At 33.1% G+C, this 20,000-nt stretch overlaps 1 long non-coding RNA gene across 3 annotated transcripts in view; it reads right to left on the bottom strand.

Moving 5' to 3' along the window:
* LOC137634030 (uncharacterized) overlaps positions 1–20,000 on the bottom strand; it is a 46,470-nt gene that overhangs the window by 3,295 nt on the left and 23,175 nt on the right. The window contains exons 3-4 of one of the 3 annotated variants that reach the window (XR_011042431.1): positions 17,935–18,071; positions 11,625–13,306 (exon numbers count right to left, since the gene is read on the bottom strand). This is a non-coding gene — a long non-coding RNA (uncharacterized lncRNA). Of the gene's footprint in view, positions 1–11,624; positions 13,307–17,934; positions 18,072–20,000 lie in introns of those variants that run through there. The other 2 variants (XR_011042430.1, XR_011042432.1) reach the window with 2 other exon arrangements.

The following is a 20,000-nucleotide window of genomic DNA, read 5'->3' as shown; positions in this document are numbered from 1 at the left end:
TATATATATATTTATATATATATATATATATATATATATATATATATATATATATATTATATATATATATATATATATATATATATATATATATATATATTTATATATATATATATATATATATATATATATATATATATATATATATATATATATATATATATATTAGAGCTAATAAGGTTGGGTTGTAAAAATAATGTCTAATGCATATTCTTACGTGACTATATTATCTCGAATAGAAATATCCTAAACAGTATCATTAAGCATTAAAAGTCCCCAAAGGATCTTAAGAAACTTCCTTCTATAACCAAACCCTTTTTATCTTCTTGCCTGTCTTAAACTGCTTATATCAGGATACCTCCCATAATCCCATCCTTTCTTCAAGTACTCCAAGTGACTAAGACTCTCTAGATAGGGTCTCAATAATCTCCTTTCGATAATTAATCCTTTCAGACTGGACTTTTGAGAGAGTAAGGATGGCTCAAACTGCCTTCTATATATATCCTTCCAAAGCCACAACCTTCCCTCAAGAACTGAGAGTCTATTATAGATAGAGGAGATTTATTGCTTAATGTCATAGTCGACATTTAAAAGTATTCTTTTAATAAAAAGGAAATATTTCTTAAATGAGTCAAATAAAAGGTTAGGCCATATTCTACAGATTTCTCTCTCTCTCTCTCTCTCTCTCTCTCACTCTCTCTCTCTCTCTCTCTCTCTCTCTCTCTCTCTGAAAAGGAATCCGCCAAATTTTCTGCAGGTGAGGAAGTAAATTTGGCTGTGTTCTTTTGGGGAATCAGGAAAAAGGTAAAGCGGAGTTTTTTCCACAATTTTATTACGCCAGAGATATGATTTGCAACTTTTGCTTCTCGGTGCTAAACCCGGTGCTGTCCTTGCAACGTTACTTGCAAACTCACATTAACGCATTTAGTGAATTATAATCACCCCTTTTCGCGAGTCTCTTCTATAGACTCAACTCATGAGGCCACGAGTGGTCCTTATGAAATATCAAAGACTGCAGACGTTCTTCTATCACCAGCAGTGGAATGGATCAGGACAACAGACGCAGGTCATGAGAGGTTAATTAAGGAAAGATATGGCAAAATATTGAGGGACAGTCTTAGGTCAGTGCCATGGAACTTAGGAAGAAGAATCGAGGAGGCCCGGTGTTAATACTGGTGCTGTGGGGATTGAGGAGGAGACAGACAGACAGACCTCCGTCACGGCCGCTTATTTCTCAAAACCAGCTTGCCTTTCCCAGGATCAATTTAGAGCTTAGACAAACTAGAAGTCTGTGTGACAACCATGTGCAAACTTGAGGTTAAGGTTAGGGTTAATTCGGTCGACCTTTTGCTTGACCTTGACCTTTGACCTAGGACTTTCAAAACGGAATCACTTCCACGTCTTAGCATAACAATTACTCCCTGAAAGTTTCACTACTGTATTAATAAAATTGTGGCTAGGGAGTATTTCAAAAACAAGTCAACAGGGGCAAAAACATAACCTCCTCCCAACTTCATTGTCGGAGGTAGAAAGGATAAAAATTCTTTGAAGTTAATGGCTGTTAGGATTCTGTTAGGTCCTTTTTAGTAGGGCACACAGTGCAACACCTCGGGAGCAGAAAAATACAGAGTATATATATATATATATATATATATATATATATATATATATATATATATATATATATATATATATATATATATATATATATATATATATATATATATATATAGAAGTTTATTCATAGATTAATTGAAATATCCTTTTTGCATCGCAGAGATGATACTCAATCGTAAAATTATCTGCTCCTGTGTATATTCAAGTTCTATATGTGAATTGCGTAACACTTTCGTCGTTAACCTCATTGTATTCTTTATTCAGGTTAGTTTATTTATATTTACTTTATTTTTCAGACTTTACTTTTTATTCCACGTATGCGTGTTACGAAGTTTTCAGTAATCTATTTGAGAGAGGTGAGGGATTCGTGCTGGACATGAACAAGAGCTTAGGTAATGTTCTTTTATATTTTATGAGGTTTTGCGTCATGTTTGAGAGACGATGCTCGTTAAGTCTCATTCAGCCAACTCATTAAGACGTTTTGCCAAAAGACAAAGAAAAACTTTAGATAATTTGGATGTTAAGGAAATTGGACGGTATTCAGTTGGACTTGAGCTACCACAAACATATTTATATAGTCGTGTAACATTATCATTTCTCCACCAAGTGCTCAAAGCTCCTTTTCCTGCTAACTTGCGCAAAATTACATATAACTTTGGAGCTAAGAAATCTGCCATCTTCATAAAAAATAAAAAATACCATTGAGGTCTACACCTGCATATGCATCAAGGTCCATCAAGGGAGCTTTAATTTCCCGAAATCAAAAACTAAACTACTTAGTATATCCTCAGGAAAAAAAAGAATGAGGAAGATCTAGTTTCTTATTCTGTTTACTGCCAAACAAATAAGCCACAAGGGTTCATTCTCCTTTGGACTGTGAGTGAGAGAGTCCTCTGGTTTCAGTATGGTAGGAACTGTTGCATCTACACCAAAGAGTGCAGATTTTCTGTAAATATTGGTTTAGTTATCATTCTTGTTAATTCAATTTTTGTGTATGATGTATCATTTTTATTACCATTAATTCTTATGGTGTCTGGAAACATTGAGCGAAATCCTGTTTCAGTGCATCCTAGATATAGTCAATGTTATCTATTGTTTTGCAATATTCGTGGTCTTCATGCAAATACTGAAGAACTTACATTTTCGTCCAGACATTATGATATCCTTTAGTGCTAAGAAACTTTGGTTTTTAATATGAGGTATTCATATAAGCTCCTTATAACTGGTTTTAATAAGACAATAATATTAAAATGTGGTTCCATCACTAGGGCCAGGGAAGGGTGGAGTATATTATGACTAAGTACCCTGCTTCTAATAAGACCTGCTATAAATGTTGATGTCATGAGATTCAGGTAATAAAAGTTTGTGGCAGGCATAACAACTTCTATTTGTGCTTAATGCAGTTCAATCCCGACATGGAGGATTCCTTTTTTCGATTGTCTCCTTAGAATTGTGGCTAAGATACAAGAAGATGATAAAAAGGTCTGCTTTGACTTTGTTGGTAATTTTAATGATCACCATTGGGAGTTGTTTGATTCTAAGAGCTTTAGACTTGGCCTCTGAATCAGGCAGTGAGCAAATCATAAGTGAAGCTACTCACAAGTCTGGTAACCACTTGGACTTCATATACCCCAACATCCATGGCGTTATAACAACTATCATGATCATGCCTGGATTTCATTAGTAGTGAAGACTTAGCAGACTGTACCTGATATATCAAACTCTTGTAAGATATATATATATATATATATATATATATATATATATATATATATATATATATATATATGTATGTATATATATATATATATATCAAAATATGTGTATATATACGTATATATACACACACACACACACACATATATATATATATATATATATATATATATATATATATATATATATATATATATATATGTGTGTGTGTGTGTGTGTATATATATATAAATATATATATATATATATATATATATATATATATATATATATATATATATATATAGATATATATATATATATATATATATATGTATATACATATATATATAAATAGGTATATAAATATATATATATATATATATATATATATATATATATATATATATATATATGTATATATATATATATATATATATATATATATATATATATACATATATATATATATATATATATATATATATATATATATATATATATATATATATATCATATCTATATATATCTATATATGTGTATATATATATATATATATATATATATATATATATATATATATATATATATATATATATATATAATCACATGCAGACGTCAATAGGATTTTGCCTGATCTTTTTTAGTTTAATTGGTGACAATTGTATAGTAGTGTTGATCATGTTGTCTCTTTGAATGAGAACTTAGTCAACATAATTGACAGATGTATCCCTTATTGTGTGCTAAGTTATAGATTGAAGGACAAACCATGGTTCAATGATGATTGTAGACCTGCTTATTTGGAGAAGCAGGAGGCCTATCACCTCTGAAAAGGTAATAGATCGGATTTGACCTGGAATAACTATAATCTGCTTAGAGATTTTGCTCAGAGAATTCATGCTTCAACTGGAAAGGAATATAATCTAACCATAAAAGAAATCCTTTTTGGTACAACCCAGGCACTAAACAGTGGACTACATTTAATTCAGCATGCCTTGGTGTCAATGCAACAGTTCCTCCTTTACTTAAACCAGATGGCTCAGTCACTAACTCTCCATAGCAGAAGGCAACAATTTTGGCTGATGTGTTTGACAGTAAGCAGAGTAATGAGAAACTTGATCTTCCTCATTCCTGCTTTCCATAGGCTGTACTAACTAGTTTAGCTTTCTGATATCATGAAATTAAAGCTCTCTATATGGACCTTGAAGCTTAGGGAGTTGTAGATCCAAATGGTATATTTCCTTTGTTTTTTATTAAGGACAGCAGATTTCTTATCTTTAAAGTTATCTGTTATTTTTATAGTTAGCAAGAATAGGATATTTTAACACTTTTTGGAGAATTAGTAATATTACTTCAATTTGCAAATGTGTTTGTGGTAGCTAAAGTACAATTGGTTACAACCCAATTTCTAAAACTCCCATATTATTTAAAGCTTTTGAACAGCTTTCGGCAAAATGTCTTCATAGGTTTGCTGAAGGTAATCACCTGTTCCCTATTTTGCAATTTGGTTTTTGTAAAGGCTTTGGAGCATTTGAAGCCCTTCTTACAATATCCAATGCTGTAAAGAAATCCTTTGATTGTGGTCAAGGAGTTCATATGGTTTGCTTTGATTTTAGTGCTGACTTTGACCATGTTAATCCAAGGCTCATGTCTTTAAACTCAAACAGTTGAAAGATGTCTTTATCTATTATCATTATTGAATTTTTATGTAATAGATCACAAAGAGTTGTTGTTGAAGGGTACCTGAGTGAGTATACGAATATATCTTGAAGGTAGTGTTCTTGGCCCATTACTTTTCATTCTTTATACACAGAACATGAGGTTTGGCATAGAAATCAAACTTGTTGCATAAGACCTGAAAATACTACATGGGGTCAATTGTAGGGTATGAAGTTGAATCGTAATATAAATCAAACTATGTTTGTAAGTAGGTCTATGACAGTGGTTCCACAACATCCATATCTCGGCATTGATAATGTTTTTTAACTTTGTATAACACTTTCAAACTTTTATGTGTATTTTTCGACAGCAAATTTACTTTGAGAAACACATACGGTCTGTGTCTTCTTCAATTGCACAAAAAAATGGCATATTGAGAAAGTTTTTTTAAGATTTCCAGTGGACAATCTATTCACAAGAAGTCTTTTAATTGTTTCATTCTACCTTGTATCAAGTATAATTCTCCTCATTGGTCTTCTGCTGCTGATACTCATCATAATTTGTTGGACAGAAACTTACGGTCTATTAAATTTCTTAATCCTGGTCTATATATTAATCCTTGGCACCGTCGTTCAATTAGTTTACTATGCATGTTGCATAAGATCTTTCTTAATTTTGACCCTCCTTTAAATTCAGATCTTCCTGGAGAGTTCCATCCTGTTCGTTTTACTAATCATGGAGTTAATTCTAATAGTTAGGCCTCTTCCATCATGAGGCTCAATACAACATAATATTCTAGAACTTTAATTCAACATGTCCCCAAGTTGTTGAATGATCTCCCTAATCGGATAGTTGAATCAGTTCAACTTCGAAAGTTCAAACTTGCACCAAATTGTTTTATGTTGAACAGGCTGAGATAAGTCTTTTTATAATTTATATATGAAATATTTATTTTAAAGTTATTAATGTTTTCTAAAATATTTGTTTTGAGTTTTTATTACTTTTATGTCGTTTATTTATTCCTTTATTTTGTTATTTCCTTTCCTCACTTGGCTATTTTTTCCCTGTTGAAGCTCTTGGGCTTATAGCATCTTGCTTTTCCATTATTGTTGTAGCTTAGCTGGTAATAATAAAAGTAATAATAAAGGTAGTCCACCACTTATGTTACAGGGTTTTAGCAAAAATGGTTTCTTTTATGGCCTAATTATATTTAATTTTCAGTTAGAACATAAACTCTTTGAGGAAAATCTCTAAGCTGAGTATAGTTATTCCAAGTTTAATCTGTTCTGTAAACCTTTCAAAGATAATAGGCCTCTTGCTTCTCTGAATAAGCACTTTTACAATCACCATTGAACCTTCACTCAATATCTTAGCACACGGGAAGGGATACGTCTATCAATTATGTTGACTAGATTCTCATTCAAAAGGACGGTGGGGCCAACGCCACTATACATTTGTAACTAATTGAAGCTTTTAAGGTCACTCAAAATGTCATTCTAGTTGTCTGTAGATTTCATATAAATCTTACATGAATTTGATACATCAGGGACAGGCTGCTCAGTGTTTACTACTAATGAAATCAAGGCATGATCAGATATCCCAACTGAAGAACCAAGTTTACTTGTTATAACCCCAGTGGAGTTGTTGTATGTGAGGTCCAAGCAGTTCCCAGACCTAAGATTAGCTTCACTTATGATTTGCTCACAACCGGATTTAGAGGTAAAGTATAATGCTCTTAAGCCATGACGATCAGTAGGAGAAACCGAATTTAACCACTCCCTATGGTAAGCATTGGAATACCAAACTAAGACAAAACATACCTATTTTTCATCTTCTTGTATCTTAGCCATAATGGTAAGAAAGCAATCACAGATAGAATCATCCATGTTTTGGATTCCGGTAGATAAAAAAGAAATAGAAGTTGTTATGTCTGCCACAAACTCTTATTACCTGAATCTCATGATATCCCTATTCATAGCAGGACTTTTGAGAAGCAGGATACTCAGCCCTATCATACACCACCATTCGCCCGGCCCTGGAATACCATACCGTTTCAGAATAATTGGGTTCTTAAAACTAGTTATAATGAGCACAGACGAATACCTCATATTAGTAACCATAGTTTCTTAGCACAAAAGATTATCATACTATCTGGAAGCAACTGTAAGGTCTTGAAGATTTGAATGAAAACCACGAATATTGCTATACAATACACGTTATTGACAAAATCTAGGACGTAATGGACCTGGATTTCACTCAGTGTCTCCAGACACCATAAGAATAATAGTAATAAAAGATGTACATCATACTTAACAACTAAATTAAAAGGAAATAATAAAAAAAAAACATGTGTCCTAAGGATATATAAATGAACCGGTTGATGAAACCCATAGACTACAGGAAAAAAATGGAAAAACTGGTCAACATAACAGAACCGATACACCCTGCAAAGCTAAATACTCTCCGGGATAGCCACTTCTACTGAAGGATGGACAGTTAGAATAGTTATGAAAAAGAAAAGATCAGGTAGGGAAAAGAAAAGCACTTGATAAACCACTAGGCTTTCACGGCCCTTCTATTGCACACAACTTAAAAAAAAACTGTAAAAAAAAAAATAAGATTAGTGTGCCCAAGTGTGCCCTGAAGCAAGAGTTCTCTAACCCAAGGCAGTGGAAGACCATGGTACAGAGGCTATGGCACTACCCAAAACCAGAAAACAAAGGTTTGATTTCTGAGTGTTATTCTCCTAGTAGAGCTGCTTACCATAGCTAAGGAGCCTCTTCTACACATACCAAGAGGAAAGTAGCCACTAACCAATAAGAATACAGTAATGAGCCCAATTAGCAAAAAAGAATTGCAGTTTTCTGAGTACCATCAGGCATATGAGACAAGACGATAATCTTTAAAGAATACACCAGACTATTTGTCGTATGGGTAGGCGGAGAAAAATTAGCCCTAACAGAGAGAGGGATCCTATGTATTACTATATTGTCATTTAAAAGAACCAATAACTCTCTAGCAGTAGTATCTCAATGGGTGGCTGGTGTCCTGGCAAACATGCTACCTATATATATATATATATATATATATATATATATGTGTGTATATATATATATATATATATATATATATATATATATATATATATATATATATATATATATATATGTATATATATATAGATATATATATATGTATATATATTTATATATATATATATATATATATATATATATATATATATATATATATATATATATATATATATATATATATATATATACATATGTAACAATACAAACATACATGTAAACACAAGTATATATATATATATATATATATATATATATATATATATATATATATATATATATATATATATATATATATATATATATATATATATATATATATATATATATATATATATATATGTTTGAACTAGAAAAAACGTAAATATCTAACTCAGTTTTTAGACTTCATCCTATTCAAATTTTGCTTATGATTTTGACTTTCAATTTCCCACACTACTCCACCAAGACCCATTTGTCATTGTTACGTTCCTCTTAATGCTTTTCCATTCTTTCCCAATATGTTCAGCTGTAATTTACAAGCACAGAGCAGTGAGATTATGAAGAGGAGACACAAGTTTGTCCCTGGTGACGTAGAACTCATCGTCATTCGATATTGATAATCATTGCACCAAGGTGCTGGTGACAGAAAAACGGCCTGTTGTATGAGCATTCACGTCGTCATAAATACTAACAGATCAAAGATCCTAGAACTTTTCTATTGGAAAAAATTGGCACCGATGTCTGTGATATCTTTACCGCATATGAGAGATTTTAAAAAATAAGCCTCCTTCGTCAAAATATATATAAAAAAAACTATATGAACATTAGTATAAGTATCAAAACATTAAACACTATTTTTTCTAGGTGATTTTTAATCAATTTCTCCAGGCAAAACGCCGTGTAAAGCTCATAGACCTGAAGTGCATGGTATGGAATCTATTTTAGAGGATAATAATAATAAAAAAAAAAATCTCGTAAATCCCTCACACAACAAAATGAAATAGATCTTTATCTCAACGTTATCACAAAACTTTTAAATGACAGCCTGTGGCTTCAAATGTGTCATATAATTCACAAATACTTTTTTCTACTACTGCAAGTGGATCAGCCAATGCAAAAAATATATCAATGATTCAATTTTTGAGTTGATGAATCAGTCAGTGCCAGATGCAATAAATGCATGATACATATCTGCTCTGTCATATAAATTATTTCTTCAATTTATTGTGGTGAGGGAGTAACTTGATAAAAGGGGTGATAGTGTGATACCAGTCTCAAACTACCATGCCAACCTGGTAACCTTAAACTGGTTATTAGCTAGTGAGGTAGGGTATCTTAAAACTGGATGTAGCTTGATACCTTTACACCAGTCCCAAGACCTACAGGAAGACTAAGACTTTTCACATGCAGCTTAGGAAAGCTTATTTATATATATATATATATATATATATATATATATATATATATATATATATATATATATATATATCACAAACTTTTGAAAGAAACTCATATAATCTGAATCTTCGTCAATTACACGAAAACTGGCTTATTGAACGTTTCTGCTGCTCAGACTTCAGAAGTCTTTCAAATGTTCCATACTACCGTGTTTCAAATATTGCTCGAATGACTGGTCTAAAGCATCTGAATCTTATCTAAATTTGTTGGACTAAAACTTTAGGTCAACAAAGTTTTCTTTTTTATTCCTGATATAGATATTAATCTCTGGCACCATCCTTCAAATATTTTTTGAAACATTTTGTATAATATATTTCATAATATGATCAAACTTTGCACTCAGATCTTCCCTAACAGTACCATTTAACTTACAGTACTAGATATGCAACTCATTCAAATAATCAAGTCTTCTCCAATGTAAGGTTTAGTACTGCACAGTATTCTAAAAGTTTTGTTCCAGCTATGACCAGAGAGTGAGTCTTGCACTTTTAAAAGGTCAAACATGGAACAAGAGATTTTTTATGTTGAAGAGGCTGACTTGAGTCTCTCTTTATAGTTTTATATGAAAGATCTCTTTAATTATGGTTACTGTACAAGAACGATCATATATTTCAGACCTTCGCTAATATATATCGCTTACCTTTAACTAAAGTTTAAAGATATTTCCTCCCTCTATTCACAACTTGAATGTAAAGTAGATTATGAAAAGTGAAATGTTCATCTAGAATTGTGATCTTATTCCTTAATACCTTAAAAATTTCATGGTTACTTTTGATGAATAATATCTATTAATTGTTGATATTCGGTGAAAAACCCATGTGGCAATTTGTTTTTGTGATAATCTTTAAAATTTCAAGAAATGTAAACCTACATCTAGAATCCGAAGCCGGTTCTGGATCATCTCCAAAAGTTACTGGCGTCGTCCATGGCCAAAGAACTTTTCGTAATGGAAATATCCTCAAGGTCTGTCAATTTGTTTTGAAACAGTTTTTAAATTGGAAAAAAAACAAATCCTAATCTAGAATCGAGATTGGGGCAATAATCATCTCCAAAATTCAATGGCATCTTACATGAACTAAGATCTAAATATGGTGAAAATGTCGTTAAAATCCGTTTTGTCGTTTTGACTTAATCTTGTCCAGAGACATACAGAAAAACTGGTAAATTTATAAACCGACTCGAAAACACATCGTCCCTAGCGGTGGTAATGAAGTGGTCAGATTGGCCCAGTGGTTAGAGTAAAAATCTTTGAGGAAGGTTCCTTACTATGATTACCAAAGTCCTCTCAGCTGAAATTGATACCAATCCTAAACTGGTATGTCCAACTATGGGTTAAATAGTAAATTGAGTAATGATGAATACAAATGCAGATATTATCCCTGAAGACGTAAATGGAACTCTTTCAAATGGAATGGCTTTGTCTGGCAGTAAGGTATACAACTCAACGATATACCAACCATAAATCTTACAATCTGAAGAGAACTAAATAAGAGGTGAGATCTGACTTGAGTAAGCTTAGAAAATGACAGACAACATACTGAGAACGGGCAAGGCTCGGGAGGAATTGAATGCAAATTACATAGTGCATGAGAAGGGACGCCAAAAGACAAGGGAAGAAATAATACAAAGTAATAACAAGGACAGATTCACCACTATAATAAAGACAACGTTTAACTCTGGAAATATGATAAAGGCTATAAACACCTGGCCAGTGCTAGCTATCAGGTATAGTACTGGAATAGTAGAGTAGAAGATGGACAAGTTATGCAACATAGATGGAAAAACCAGGAAGGTAATATACTGTACATGCATGCCCAAGCACTGCACCCAAGTGCAAATATTTACAGGCTCTGTATAACTCGATGAGAAGGGGGAAAAGGACTCAAAATGTAGAAGATTGCATCACCATAAAATTAGAGCAATACGAAAGATACAGGAAGATAAATGAAGATGGATGGATAGTGTGCATGGGAAGAAATCCTGATGAAGGGTGATGAAATTTTACATGTATATAAAGAGGAAGAAAGAAAACAGTTCTTGGTGGAGTCTGTAACAGTACCCTTCATGAAATATATTTTTTCTTTACACGATCCTTTATTTTGAATATATAGGGTTCTCCGAAATGGAAGGAATCAGAGGTGTTTTTATCAAAATTTTCTTAAATGATTGATCATATCTATTGCAATATACAAACAATAAACACGTACAAGCGTACGCACACACAATGGTAATATCCAGAGAGAGAGAGAGAGAGAGAGAGAGAGAGAGAGAGAGAGAGAGAGAGAGAGAGAGAGAGAGAGAGAGAGAGAGAGTGAAGGAGAGAGATTCTCTAATAAAACAATTATAATAACCATATTTTCTATATATGGCTATCGAATATCGGCGCTGATTTGTCTTGTTCTCAAAGATCAGCTCACGATAAATCTTTTAATTGAAAGGATTTATATATGCAGTTGATAACTAAGTTAGTGTTGGAGTATTATAGAATTTACCAGTATATATAATTTCTATGATGGAGTATATAACTGACCATGTTGGCTTACAACGAGATTTGAATGTAATTTCTTAGAGCACCTCTAAAAAATGTTCTTAACAGTGCATAATGTTTATTTTAAACATCCTAAAAGTCTTATGATAACCTTTTGATATTGGTGAAGTAAAACTGAGTTCTTACTGCACAACTCTCTAAACATTATTAGAAGTTAGCATATAATTATTCAATTGATTTTTTTTATCTAAGTACGTTTTTTTTTTTTCATGAGAAATCTAAACATTTTATCCAGAAAATGTATTTAATTTTAATTTTAAAATAAGTGTGCATTACCATCAACTGATTCTTTTAATTTTACCATATAACATGAACATTTAACTTCCGCTTCGCTGATGAATGAGGCATACCTAGCAAACTGCTGTTATGAATTTGAAATTAAGTTTGGAACCAATACGCTTTTAAATTTGTTTGGTTAATAGTGAGTTAAATGGTGTAGTGTGTTTGGGTGGAAGTTGCTGATATGAAGTTTATTATGTTGAGCATAAGATATTTCACGATTAAATACTGTATTATTAAATGAAGCACGTGTGAATGATGGTAGGAAAGTACAGTATTATGGCAATTCTGCAGTGACGGTGATTGAGTATCGAAGACCTGGTATCTTCAACTTCTTAGAGTCAACACCCATTAAAGAAACTGCTCAATCTACAGACAGGAAGAAAAGACGTCACTGGAGGAGCAGGTGACTAGAATGGAGAATACCTTGTTCAATTTTATGGATTTATATAAACTTTTAATGTCATGCAGTCACATTTCCCATAAACCACAAGCAACTGAATAGCTCATCATTGACCTCATACTGTTGAAAATACTATATTAATTAAATATACTATTTGTCAATCCATTGTATTGATGTTTAAGTACAGAGCAAAGTAATTTTCTATGAACCCAGGGTGATAAGAAAAAACAAGCATGTATTAGAGTGCGGTGTTTATACAACTGTGTGTAATTGATGAATTTTTCAGCTCACTGGTTTCTACACCAGATCAAGGTAAAGTTAGTGGTAAACACACATAAAAACAGAGGCAGAGTGAGAATGAAGCGATAATATACACTACAAAAAGCAATTTGCTTAGTAGGTATATCACCACAAGTTTCCATGTACCAAGACTTACTTAGAGAGAGTGTAAGAGTTCGTGGAATTGGATTTCTTTTGCTGGTTCATCTCCGTATGACAGCCAAGTTCAAGAAAGCAAATATTTCTCGAACGCTGGAGGACTATCTATGCATGTCTTACTCGGCAATGTTAGAACTGAAAAATTAGGCCATAGAGAATATTTCTTTCATGTTTATTGATAAAACTAATATATTGTCTAACAGACGGGAGGTGTATACGTATATCACTTAATGTAGTAAACCTAGTTCGAGAATTCATAACCCAAATTGCAGTCACTTAGAAGTTTGATCTTGGCTTCAGTCAGAGAGATAAAGGAAGCAATGCAGAGGATAAGTATTAACACAAAGAACAAGGCTCTTGTCCATGGGAGTTAAGTTGCAACATATTATTATTATTATTATTATTATTATTATTATTATTATTATTATTATTATTATTATTATTATTATTATTATTATTATTATTATTATTATTATTGTTATAGGGTAAGCTATAGACGAAGTTGGAAATGCAAGATGCTATAAGCCGAAGGGTTCGAACAGGGAAAAATAACCCAGTGAAGAAAGGAAATAAGGAAATAAATAGACGATATAGGAAGAATGATAATTTTAGATAAAATATCTTCAAAGCATTGAAAATAATAAAACAGATATTTCATATAAAAGAAATGTATAAAGAATTGTGTCAACCTGTTCAACATAAAAACATTATCTGCAAGTTCAAACTTTTGTATTTCTGATGATTCAACTACACGATTAGGAAGGTCATTCCCTAGCCTGGTCACAGCGTGAATAAAACTTCTAGAGCACTATTTAGTATTGAGCCTCATGATGGGGAAAGCCTGACAATTAGAATCAACTACACGCCGAGTATTACGAACAGGATTGAAATGTCGGTGAAGATCTGAATGTAATAAATGGTAAGAATTATAAAAAATCTTATACAACATGCATGATGAACTGAAAAATGACGGTGCTAGAGATTAATATCAAGATCTGGAATAAGGAATTTTATAGACTATAAATTTCTGTCCAACAAATTAAGATGAGAAACAGCAGCTGAAGACCAGACAGAAGAACAATATTCGAAATCAGATAGAATACAAAAATTCAAACACTTTTTCAGAATAGATTGATCACCAAAAAACCAAAAACACTTTCTCAATAAGGACTTTTCTTTCTTTTGTAGTTATTTTAAAAAGACAGAGACCTAATGTGTTTCTCAAAAGTAAATTAGCTGTCGCAAACCACACCTAAAATTTCAAGAGTAACCCAACGACGAAGAAACTTTATCGATGATGAGTTCCGGATGTTAAGTAGCCACTCTACTTGACATATTTACAATCATACGTTATATTCTGTTAAGATTCAACTTCATACCCCATAATTTGCCACGTGCACTATTTTTTGCTAGATCTCTTTTAAGAGATTTAGCAACCTCAGATATATATTCAGGAGATGGTATTGATGCGAAGAGAGTAACATCATCTGCATGTGCAACAAGCTTTTTTTCTAGGCCAAACCACATATCATGTGTATATAGTATGAAAATTAGTTGGGCAAGAGCACTACCCTGACGAACACCAGATACTCACTATGGTGTCCATCAACAAAAACTCTTCTCGATCTACTACTATTAAGAATTCAATAATGATGCTAAGACACGATCCACCTACTCCAACTTGTTTGAGTTAGAAAATAAGGGCCTCATGATTAACATGGTCAAAGGCAGCTGTAAAATCTCGGCCAATCATACAAACTTCCTGACCGCATTCAATAGATTTCTATATAGCATTGGAGATTGTAAGAAGGGCTTCATATGCTCCATGGCCTTTACGAAAACCAAATTGCAACTAGGTAACAAATGACTTAACTTCATCTAACCTAAAAAGACGATTTGCTTAAAGACGTTAAAATTTTTTAGATAATATGGGAGTTATGGATATTGGACGGTTATCAGTTGGACTTGAGCTACCACAAACACGTTTACATAGTGGGGTAGCTCCAACAATTATCCAACAAGTGTTAAAAGCTCCTCTTCTTGGTAACTTGCGCAGAATAGCAGATAACTTTGGAGCTGAGAAATCTGTAGTCTTTATAAAAAAAGGAAGAATACTATTTTGGTCTGCACCTCCATCAGCCTCAAGGTACAATAACAGAGCTCTAATTTCACGATATCGAAAAGCTAAACTAGATACTTTAACCTCAGGAAAACAGGAACGGGGAAGTTCGAGTTTTACATTACTCTGCATACTGTCAAAAACATCTGCCAAAAGGATTTCCATTTACTCAGGATAATGAGTGACAGAGCCTTCTGGTTTAATTAAAGGATAAGCGGTAGCATCTACACCAAAGAATGCAGATTTAAGGGTAGTTCGCCACTTATGCTCCTGGGTTGAACCTAAAAGAGTTGTTTCCTTTATGGTTAAATTGTATTCCTTTTCAGTTGAAACATAGACTCTCTGGGCAAAAGCTTTATGCTGACTATAGTTAATCCAAGTCAAGTCTGAGTTGTTACCCTTGCAAAGATGATAGGCCTCCTGCTTCTCCAGATAACACGGTCTATAATCATCATTGCCCTATGGCTTTTCCTTCATTCAGTACCTCAGCACACGAGTAGGGATACGCCTATCATTTATGCTGACCAGATTTTCATTCAAAGGGACAACAGGATTAACGCTACTATGCAATTGTGATCAATTCAAGCCAAGAAGATAATGCAAAATCCCATTCCAGTCTTCCTGAGATTTCAGGGACAATCTGCTCAGTCTTCCACACTAATGAAATCAGGGCATGATTAGGCTTCCCACCTCGAGAACCAACCTTACATGTGATAACACCAGGGAAGTTAGTATATAGGAGGTCCAAGCAGTTACCGTTACCAGACCTGTGAGTAACTTCAATTATGATTTGCTCACAGCTTGATTCAGAGGCTAAGTCTAAAGATCTTAAGCCCTGGCAATCGGTAGGAAAAACAGAATTTAACCACTCTCTATGGTTAACATTGATACCACCAACCAAAACAAAAGAGGTCTTTATATCTTCCTTTATCATAGGTATAATGGTAAGAAGAAAATCGAAGTTAGAATCATCCATGGTTCGATTTGGGTAGATCGCACACAAATAGAAGTTGTTGTGCCTGCCACAAACTTTTATTACCTGAATCTCATGACACACACATTCATGGCAGGACTTATGAGTAGCCTGGTATTCAGTCCTAATATACACCGTCATTCCCCTGGCCCTAGAAATGGCATTGCAAATCAATATTATTAGCATCTTAAAACCAGATATAAGGAGCTCAGATGAGTGCCTCATATTTGAAACATAGTTTTTGGGGCACAAAAGAATATCATACTGTCTAGACACAACAGTTAGGTCTCAAATATTTGTATGATGACCACGAATATTGCAATACAGTAGACGGCATTAACGAAATCTAGGACGCACTAGTCGCAGATTTTTCTCAATGTCTCAAGATAGCAAAAGAATTAATGGTGATTAAAAAGATACAGCAAAATTAATAACTAAATCAAGAAAAATGATAACAAAGTCAAATCTGTTTCAAGGGAATATAAATAAATTGATTGATCAAGCCCATAGATTATAGAAAAAATAATCTTGATAAACCACCAGGCATCCGTGGCTTTTTTATCAAGCCTGTCCAACACACGATTCCAAAAAAACTACAGGAAGTAAAAAATGAAATAGAAATAATAGATAATAGTGTGCCCGAGTGTACCCTCAAGAAAGAGAATTACAACAAAGGACAGAGGGAGACCATGGTACAGATTCTATGGCACTATCCAGTACTAGAGAACAATGGCTTGATTTTGGAGTGTCCCTCTCCTAGAACATTTGCTTACCATAGCTGAAGTAATCTATCTACCCTTACCAAGCGGAAAGTAGCCACTGAAAAGTTACAGTACAGTAATTATTACCTTAAGCGAAGAAGAAGTGTAAGGTAATTTCAATTTTGTCAGGTGTATGATGTATGAGGAGACTGTGTAAAGAATAGGCCAGACTATTCGTTGTATTTGTATACAAAGATGAAATGAGCATTAACCAGTCAGGGGAATCCAATTTATTATTGTCTAACAAGACAAAGGATCCAATAACTCTCTAACGGTAGAATATCATCGGGTAGCTGGTGCCCTAGCCAACCTACTACCTAAAAAACGGTTATATGGAAATTCTATTGCTATTAAGGTACAATAATCAAGGAAATGGGATCAGCATACTCTAAGATATTCAGATACCAGATTGCCCAAAGAATAAAATGTTAAACAATGAAGAGTTAAATTTGTTGCAAAAGTTCTTAGGATAAAAATCTACTTGAGATGCCACAAAAAAAGAGAAAAAAAAATAGACTTACCAACACTTTCTAAACAATATTTTGACATATGTATGGAAACCATTAAATTACACTTCATTTTCTTTTCTTGGTTTTTGGTGGGGGAGGGTGGTTAACAGAGTTTTTCTGCTAAAAAATATTGTAATACTGCACAAGTATACCTCAGGGTTATTTTCTATACACTCAGGTTACTATAAAATAGAAATCTAATAAATTTTGGATTACTGTCTTAAAAGACCACTTTTGGATATATACATTGTTAAACTCTAAGACCTAGAGAGTAAGAGAGCTGAAATAGAATCCCAAAATTCTAGAAAAAAAAACAGAGCTTGGTGGTATATCGCCCACTGAAACATGCAGTCCCTTTAATTAGAATATAACAAAAACAAATTTAATGTCTCAGAACTCACTCACACGTAGTCCAAGAGTTGGTAGAATAATTTTTCTTTCTTATGGTACTTCTCACTTGACATCCTTAGCGTAGGGACGTCAACATTAATAAAAAATTCGATGGGTCGCTATATGTGCAAAAGTCAGCAAATCAGACCTGAAAAGTTAAGGATCCTGAAATACACTTATGGCAACATTATTGATTCAGTTAAATTTATTAAGTACGTGACAGAGGAGGGTATAGACTACAGTAGTTATTGTAAAAGGAGAAGAAATTTGAATATCTTATCAAATAAATTATGCTTTATAAAACATCTCATACTTTTCATTTAAAAGGATTCCAAAATAATTATTCATAGTTTAAGCATTCTTAAATTTCAAATCAACCACATCATGTTTCTATAAAAACCACATATATTTAGAAAAGGTTATTTACCTCAAGTGGGTGTTTACAGCCAATTCAAATCATAAAAAGAAATTTATAATATCACATTGGACTAATCTCACTAATTATAGAAAACCATTAGGAAAGAGATATGAATTTAGCGATGCCTGTGGTATTTTGATTAGAGTCTGTAGCAGAGGCAATGAAGCAACTAACTCCTCTGTTGAAGCATAAGCAAAATGTGAAGCAATTCAGTGGCTAAAGAGGACATCATCCTTGTCTGTCCCCTCATAATATGAAGAATTATATGAAGATTCTTTTCAGATATTCTGAATATGAGGGAAAGAACAAAGAGATGAGAAGGCATCAGTAGTAAAACTGAACTTCACAGGCAGCCTCATTAATAGTAAAGCTGGATTATTCATTCTGGCAGTGAATATTTGGGGAATACAGGTTTATCCTGAGAAGTAAAATACTATTTGAAAGAAGTCCCTCTCATTACTAATATATTCAAATAACTCACCATAGCAAAAACAGATGTCTCATTAAGATTCTATGAACATTTTAATCAACAGATCCATGTTTAAATCTTTCCCTCACTTCCAGGTTTTCCTCTCCTTTCATAGAGATCATAAAAGTCCTTTTTACCATTTCCGGGAAAATTAAGACAAAACTTTTCCGAGCTAAAAGGGCACTGCTGCAAGTCAATGCAAATCTGCCTCGCTAAAAGAAATGGACTATAGGGCATTGTCCCTGACCCTAGCCTCTGCCATTCATGAAATTGATATTCATAACTTAGCAGAAAACAAACATCACAGTCTCACGCAGAAGTTATGAAAAAAAAGTAAAATAAAATTTTAAAAAAACATATATTGGATGCAATATACAAATAGAAAGGGCCAAGTCAATGTATCTTACATTAGTCTTGATTCACACAAATTCTAAACTAAAGCCCATACTTTGGCCTTTCCAAATAATAATAATAATAATAATAATAATAAGAATAATAATAATAATAATAATAATAATAATAATAATAATAATAATAATAATAATAATAATAATAATAATAATAAGATGGATGCTGGGTACCAACTCAAGGAAAGAGGCAGCAGAATTAACCATCTGATGTTCATGAACGACATCAAGCTGTATTTTAAGAGCATCAAGGAAATAGATACCTTAGTCCAGACTGTAAGGATTGTAGCCGGGGACATCAAGATGGAGTTTGGAATAGAAAAATGTGCGTTAGTCAACATACCAAAGGGCAAAGTAACAAGGACTTAAAGGATGAAGCTACCAGATGAGGGCCAATATCAAACACACCAATGAGACGGGATACAAATAACTTGAAATTATGGAGGGAAGGGATATAAAATATCAAGCGATAAAGGAAGCGATCAGGAAAGAATATCGGCAGATACTGAAAGTGATACTCAAGTCAAAACTCAACGACAGAAGTATGATAAAATCCATAAACACAAGGGCAATACCAGTAATCTGATACAGCGCAGGAGTAGTCGAATGCGTGGAGGCAGAAATCCGCAGCATAGACCAGAAAATTAGGAAAAATAAGAAAATACATAAAGCACTACACCCAAAAGCAAATATGGATATACTATACATAACACGAAAGGAAGGATGGAGAGGACTATTAAGTATAGAGAACTGGGTTAACATCGAGAACAGAGCACTGGGGCA

This window comes from Palaemon carinicauda, chromosome 43 (genome assembly GCF_036898095.1).
Source record: "Palaemon carinicauda isolate YSFRI2023 chromosome 43, ASM3689809v2, whole genome shotgun sequence".
NCBI lineage: Eukaryota > Metazoa > Arthropoda > Malacostraca > Decapoda > Palaemonidae > Palaemon > Palaemon carinicauda.
This window is presented reverse-complemented; position numbering and strand designations above follow the sequence as displayed.